This window comes from Sinocyclocheilus grahami, unplaced genomic scaffold, assembly GCF_001515645.1.
Source record: "Sinocyclocheilus grahami isolate Dianchi unplaced genomic scaffold, SAMN03320097.WGS_v1.1 scaffold1553.1, whole genome shotgun sequence".
NCBI lineage: Eukaryota > Metazoa > Chordata > Actinopteri > Cypriniformes > Cyprinidae > Sinocyclocheilus > Sinocyclocheilus grahami.
In genome coordinates this window covers 162,663-170,965 of record NW_015506732.1, presented here as the reverse complement: position 1 = coordinate 170,965, position 8,303 = coordinate 162,663, and positions in this window count along the sequence as shown.

The window sequence follows — 8,303 nt, the reverse complement described above, 5'->3', positions numbered from 1 at the left end:
AATAAAAATTTCTCGTGTTTTGAGAACCTTATTAAAGACCAGATAACTCATTCTATTAACATTACCAGATGATTGTTATTGCTCCTAACCTTGCCAGAACGTTCTTTGTTAGCTGGGAAAGCAGCTGGAGGGTGTTTTAATCTGAGCTGGAGGCTCTGGGTGTTGCTGTGATTGATTTTGGCCCAGCAGAGGCCCGAGCCATTGATCTCTGCTGTCTTTGCTGCCATCATCAGTGCATCTGCGGCGTCTCTCCTCCGTCTCAGGTTAAGTGACTTTCTCCAAGTCATCAAACACAGAGGCTTCTGTAACAGGAAACTTCTCCTCATCCTCTCCTTCAGTCCATCTGACTCGCTGAAGTCAAAGCTTCAGGGATTTTGTGAGTGGCTCAGGAAGAAGCCGATCAATTGTGTTACATCAGATGGAGACGCCATACGTTTCTCCAGAACATTCCCAAAAGTGATCCTATTTACTTTCTTAATGCACGTTCCTGGTCTTCTGCATGACAGATAGTTTTTGTCAATGTTTTGAAGTAGATTTTTCTATCATTTAAAATGTTTATATATTTTTTTATTTATAAGTTTTAGTTTATTTAGTGTTAGTTATTTTAGTAATTCAAGTTAAACTAAAGCTCTGGCACATTTTGAATTAGATTATATTTTTAGTTATTTTTAGTGTGAGTTTTAGTCTTCTAGGTTTTTTTTTTAATGTGTCTATGTATTTTTTATCTATTAGTTTTAGTTTATTTAGTATGTCAGGTTAAACTATTTGAAAATCAGAAATGTTGCCTTGGGAAATTTTGAATTAGATTTTTTTTCTTCCGAATTATGGCTTTGACTTTAATTTTAGTTCAAATTTTGATCATTTCTTGTGTTTTTGTCATTATTATTATTTTTTTATATGTCTATGCATTTTTATTTTTTAATTCTAGTTTACGTGGTTTTAGTTGTTTTAGTACTTTAAATTAAACTAAACAAAAAAGAGAAATGTTCCTTTGAATCAATGTTAACTTTTTATATTTTATTTTATTTCAGTTAAGATTCATTATATTTCAAGTAACAACTTTTTAAAGGGTTTTTGTTTTAGTTAACTGTAACAACCCTGGTGCACGATTCACTCTGCATGATGTTTCAAAGAAAAATATGTACAGATGTGTTCATTTGCTCCACATTTGAAACATTTTTCATCTGACGTCTCTAATCTCTCCAATCAGTTCCTGATGTTTTAACATTACAGATGTGAAACAGTCTGCAAACACTTTACTGCTGATTATAAAAGCAAACCTGCTTTTATCTGGCTTGTCATGGATGAAGAATGTAACACTTTGAATTGTAACACACTGTCATTTTATTTTTAATCTGAATATTTGCCTTGACAGCTTCTCTAATTGATATTACCTAATATTGCCTTATCTAATTAAAATTGTATGTCTCTCTGTCTTGAAACAAACATGAGAATGTATTAAGTTTTTTAAAATCCTGATGTAATATTTGCATGGCATCTAAAGATAGCTGTACTTCTATTTTTACGGGCACTTGCATAATTGCATGATTTTTGGCAAGTTTTTCATTGCCTTCACAAAGAGCCTATGCAAATTAACTCATTTTTGTCCGCAGTGAGATAAGCGCTTTGTCACATAATAGTGGTACTAAAAACGTCCCTTTTCTTGTTCCTCCTATTATAATGGAAGTTAAACAGGCAAATCTCTGACAGCGTGCATGTCTGTTTTCACATTTTCTCTGCTGTGCAACACCTTTTGCAGTACTGTATATCGCCTGTGTGCATTAATTCCCTTCAAGAAACCTACAGCATCAGCAAGTGTCCGATGCTGGCCAGTGTGAGGAAAAATGGTGCTTTCAAACAATTAACATACAATGCACCGATCCTCCCGCTCATAAAACACTGCCCTCATGCAGGAGTCGTCACTGTTTGTCTCTTTATCTTCCTCAGGGATGCAAGAATGATCCTTGTTTCCTGACCTATAGCTTTAGTTTTTTAGTTCCTGACAAAAACTAAAAACCGCTCTTTTCCTTCATGTTGAGGTATTTGCAAAAACATTCATGCTTGATTCATTTATCAATGCACAGAAAAAAATATATTGCAGCAGCACCATAGTGTTTGATATATACCTATATGGTACACTTTATCTTGGTTACATACCTTTGTAATGTATTCAAATAATACCATGGTATTACTATCAAGTAAGAGTGCATTATATATTTTTGTGGTAATACCATGGTACTTTTTCATAACGCCTGTGTGTTGAAGAGTTTCACGTCCCCTCAGGGTTTTTTTTTCCAGGATAGTTGTCGCATTAATTGTGAAAACTGTCAATGGCCAGCTGGGATTTTCTGTCAGAATCTGCAGATGCAAGATATTTTACTAATGCTGACAAGAAAGTCGAGCTAAACTTGAACTAAACATGCACGGCTAACACAGATTGAAGGCTGGACTCAATATTTTCACTATTAAAAACTGCTCAAGCTTGTTTGCACCATTCTTGTGCTATATATGTTCAGAATAGCATTTGCAAATTTTTTTTTTATTATGTTGTATTATGCAATGCACGGGATCAAGTATGGCTGGTTAATGGCTGGCAAACTCTGATGAAACTCTTTGTTTGCTGTTGTTGATAAAACTACCCTGCTGAAAAAAAATTGTAATGGTCTTACTGGTTATAATGGGAATTGTACTGGTTTTAATAGAAACTGTAATGGTCCCTGCTGGTCTCTGCTGATAATCGGTCATCTTCTATTGGTGGCTTGTTAAAACCACTAAATCCTAATGGAATATGTCCCAAACAATTTGTTAATGGTTTTAATTGTTAAAACCTGATTTGTAATGTTTTTAATGGTATTTGTAGTGGAAACCATCACAATTTCTGTGATGGTTTCTATAATTTTTTCAGCAGGGTAGCCAATATACACAACTCATTTAGCCAGTTCTAGAGTTTAGGAAATCAGTGATTCAATGAGTCAGTCTTAATCTCGCATTAACATCTCACTGAATTGGCCATGGCTGTTTCAAAATGATTTGAGGAATGAGCAATATGAATGTAATAATAATAATAATTCCGTACCTTGATATTTCAAAAGTGAAGAAATCGAGTCTGCGACCTTCGACCGCTTCCATTTAATTAATCGTTCTTTTGATTCGTTTTAGTGATCCGGTTCGAGTTAACAACTCACTGAATTGGCCAAGTCTGATTCAAAATTTGAGGGATGAGCAATATGAATTTAGAAAAAAATATTACGTAATTTCAAAGTGAAGAAATCAAGACCGTGATCGCAATGTCCGTTTCGTAATGAATCGTTTTTTTACATCGAAGTTCACAAATCGCACGTAGCCTAATGATTCATTGGCGAATTGAACTGGTTTCATTGCTGTAGTTCTACATTTGAAGAAATCAGTGATTCAATGAGTTAGTCATCATGAGTCGTGCGTTAACATCTCACGGAACTGTCTATGCCCGATTAAAAATGAGCCAATTTGATTAATGAGCAATGTGAATTCAGAAAAAACAATATATAGCCTACCTCATTATTTCAAAGTGAAGAAGTCGAGACCGCGACAGCTTCTTGAATAATTTTTTAAAATTGACTCTATTTGGTGATCCGGTTGAACTGGTTTGCAAAATACAATATTAAAGGGGTCATATGATGCTGGTAAAAATAACATTATTTTGTGTATTTGGTGTAATGAAATTAATTTATGCGGTTTAAGGTTAAAAAAACACATTATTTTCCACATACTGTACATTATTGTTTCTCCTCTATGCCCCGCCTTTCTGAAACACGTGAAAGCTCATCGGTCTGAAAAGCGAGGTGTGCTGTGATTGGCCAGCTATCCAGTGCGTTGTGATTGGCCGAATACCTCAAGCGTGTGACGGAAATGTTACGCCCCTCACCATACTGTGATGATGCCCTGTCCGGCCGGAGCGACGAGACATAAACATTCAAACCCATTATAAACGAGGCATTCGTTGCATCCAGTGGGGACATAATTATGGATTATAATGACTTATATTGTTTTTTTATGTGTTGCATTGCATCGTGCCGCGTAAACATAAAATCATGTCTGCACTTGTTATTGGAAAAATTACAAACAACAAGCGCTACTCTACACTGCTCAAAACTCGTGTTTGAATCGTCAGTGGCAAATTCTTTAAATATAAAAAACGTACTTACAGTCTGTGAGTCAGAACAGCCGGCATTGTAGTCTACTCTCCCAGGATCAGGAAACAGTCCTCCATAAAATGCGCTGCACACATCTGAATATTTGGGTTGAAGTGTTCTGGAACAGTGTTGTAAATACAACTTAACCACTGATTTCTAGTCGTGTCCTCTTTTGGAAGACCAAACAAAGTAGTTTCGCTTTCAGAACGAAACACAGCGTCACACACCGTGGCCTAGAGTGAGCAGAGGCAGCGGATTCGACGAAGGAGGCTTGCGGCAACCACATGTGACGACCCCGGGCTGGACTCCGCTTCGTCCACAGTGAAAGCCGATCCGGCGATCCACAGCACGAAGTTGATGTATTTCCTCAGCGACCAGCACAGATCAGCTCTAGGCATGATGAAGCGGATATCGTCCTCTTTTGGAAGACCAAACAAAGTAGTTTCACTTTCACAACACAGCATCTTCACGACATGGCGGCGGCAGCAACAATACTACAGCGAGAATAAAAGATACACCTTCTTTCTTTGCGTGAACATTTGGGCGGTGTTATGCAAATCTTCCCACATAGTGATGTAGACGTGTGGGGGCGTGTTAGAACGAGCCGTTTTAGGAGGGTGTGGCTGACTCTTAACTTTTATAAAGAATATCTCTTTGGATTTGAGACTTTAGTCTTTGCAACTTTACAGATCTTCTTTATGCACCAAGAGCTTGTAACACTCCAAAGAGAAAGGACAAATTGAAATCGCATCATATGACCCCCTTTAAAATAAATAATTTGCGGTGATTCAATGAGTCAGTCAAAGCGAGTCTCACGTCATCAATCTCACTGACCTGTCTATGCCTGATTCTGGGTTAAAAACTGTGTGAATTCAGGAAAAAAAAAAATCCGTACCAAGTTATTTCAAAGAAAGAAGTCAAAACTACGATCCCGATTGTGATGTTCGTTTCGTCGTTGAAATTGATTCTTCAGTGAACCGGTTGATCTGGTTCACAAATAGCACATAATGATTCATTTGCGAATTGATCTGATTAGTGATTCAGTGAGCCAATCGTAGTGATTTCACATTAACAACTCACTGAATTGACCATGCTTAATTCAAAATGAGAGAATTTGAAAATTGGTAGCTTATTATTATTAAGGGTTATAAAGTCGTTTATGTGCTAAATCAGTTGTAAAAGAATGAGCTGTTTAGGAACTCATGGTATGCATGTGATTATGACAGAAAAACATAATTCATAATAGGCTAATCACTTTTGTTCTTTTAGTCAAGTGGAAATGTAGAAGCAGTATACTTTTACTGGAGTAACATTTCAACAGTGTATCTGCACTTTAACTCCAGTACAGTGTTTGTGTTGTTGTCCACCACTAGTGACACAGAAATAGCTTCACTTTATAACGAGGCACTGACAATTATGGATTGCAAGATGAACACACAAAAATACACCAATCCATTTTTCACTAAAATTACAGTTACAACTCTAAACTTAACTGAGCCTGGTTGTTAGCAGCAGTGTATCATTATAACCGGGTCCCATGTGTTCACAGGCAGTGATGTTCTCACTATGTGCCAATAAAACCGCACGTTGGCAGGACCCCTTCATATTCAAGCACTCCCTTGTGGACCATTAAACAGGGCTCCAGGGCGATCCGTGACATGGGCACATTTCCAGTGTGACAAAACTGACACAGTTATCGCAGGGAAAATGAGCTCTTGTATAATGATGCAAAGAGTCAAAACATCATGGGGTTACAGTCAAATAATGTGACAGTGGCCCCATAAACGTATTTAGACACTTAAAAATATATGGATGCCGTTGCATTAGATGATAGAACAAAACCAATACGACATCTGCAAACAAATGATTGATAATCAACTTTATACATTATACTATCCGCTTTTTTGCTCACAATATAATCAGTGTTTACCCAAATTAATGAAACCTGCATGATGTAAAGCATGTTTGATGCTTAAAAAACAATTCCAAAAAACAAACAAAAAATATGTTTTGGAATTTTATAATTATATATATATATATATATATATATATAATATTTATGGATATTAATGGCAGTAATTTTTCTTCATTTTTTCATGTTATAAAAGACTAATTACTTTTTATAAAATATTAATAAATTTGTATTTTTAATCAGATTTTTATCTCATAATTCAGACTATTTTTCTCACAATTTTGAGAAAAAAAATGTATAAACACAGAATTGCGAGATATAAACTTACAGTTCTGAATAGAAATGTCTAAATTGTGAGGTGCAGATTCACAAAAATACTTTTTTATTTTTTATTCCATGGCAGAAACAGAAGTGCAAGATAAACTCAGAATTCAGAGAAAAACGTCAGAAATTCGATATCAAAAATTTGCATATACTTTTATTTATTCCATGGCAGAAACATGCTTCCATAATTTGTTCATAATAATAATAATGTTCTTTTAATTAATAAAAAGTTACAACCTCTATGAAAATGTCATAAAATATTTTTTTGGATTATTTTTCATTAATTGTTTCTAATGTATGCCTGTTTAACATCCAAAGTGGCCCTCTAGCATCCCTAGTAGCCGTCTATGTAGGCAGCCAACAGCAAGGCAGCTCACTGTTTTGGATCAGAGCTGAGTTTGCAAGTGGACGGGAACACAGTGATTTATTCCAGTATGAGAACCTTCCACCTCACATGAAGAGAAAGCGCGAGGAAGAGAAAGGAGAAGGATGAACAGACACAAACGGACTGCGCTGCGGTGGTTATAAATAGATGGAGGATGTGAGAGCGTGTGTATAGGAAGCAGCTCTTCTGTCCTACTGCGGTGATGCTAATAGAAGTTAATATGGTGCAAAGAGCCAAACTGAGACACAGGAGGACAAACGACAGGACAGAACTGCCACAGGAGGCAAATTACACTCTCCCAAAAAACATTCTGATCTTTAGCACTGTAAGGGATTCCCTGTTCTTTCTGAAGAGCAATCATGCTGCCTTCAACTCTTGCTGGAATGTATGAGATTGCATGTGAACACCAGCACAATGTTGTTTTAGAAAGTTAGAAAATGAGTGATTAATCGTGTTAGAGCACAACAGTTTGTGCCAGTTTGTGAGGCAACAGGCTTGCACTGCTTAACTACATTTTCCATAATTCTCTGCTCAATTCTCTGCACAAGAATGATAAATGCATTGATAGAGCCTCAAAGTTTGGCTGGTTGGCAAGACGCCATTAACCCCTGCTGATATAGATGCTGTAACCACATCAATCTGGTTCTTAAAAACAGTGCTGTTATTTTTAACTAAAACTAGAACTATTAAAATTCTTTTGTTGTTGTTTTTGTTTACTGAAATAATAAATATAAATGTTAGATGGAAAACTGAAAACTTAAAAAACTTAAATGAAAATTAATTTTGCCTTGGAAACTAACTGAAATAAAGTCAGTTTAATTTATTGACTGATGTTACTTATAACATCACTAAAGCTATACAAATATTAAAACATAGTAGCTATATAAATAATACCTAACCTTAATCTGTGATGTATCGCTAATATTTCCTAATTTAATAATTAACTATTTTATAGTTTGGCCTTCTTTCTTTGCGTGAACATTTGGGCGGCGTTATGCAAATTTTCCCACATCGTGAAGTAGGTATGTGGGGGCGTGTTAGAACGAGCTGTTTTAGGTAGGCGTGGCTTACTCTTAACTTTTATAAAGAATATCTCTTTGGATTTGAGACTTTAGTCTTTGCAACTTTACAGATCTTCTTTATGCACCAAGAGCTTGTAACACTCCAATTTTCGCAATATGATCGCATCATATGACCCCTTTAAATATAACGTGTCTGCATAATACTTGTGCATCACACATTTGTGCTTTGATTCGAAGGTTCACGAAGCACTGCTTTGAAACAAATCATTCGAAGCTTCACGAAGCACTGCTTTGAAGCAAATGATTCGAAGCTTCACGAAGCACTGCTTTGAAACAAATGATTCGAAGCTTCAAGAAGCACTGCTTTGAAACAAATGATTCGAAGCTTCACAAAGCACTGCTTTAAAGCAAATTATTCGAAGCTTCACGAAGCACTGCTTTGAAACAAATGATTCGAAGCTTCACGAAGCACTGCTTTGAAACAAATG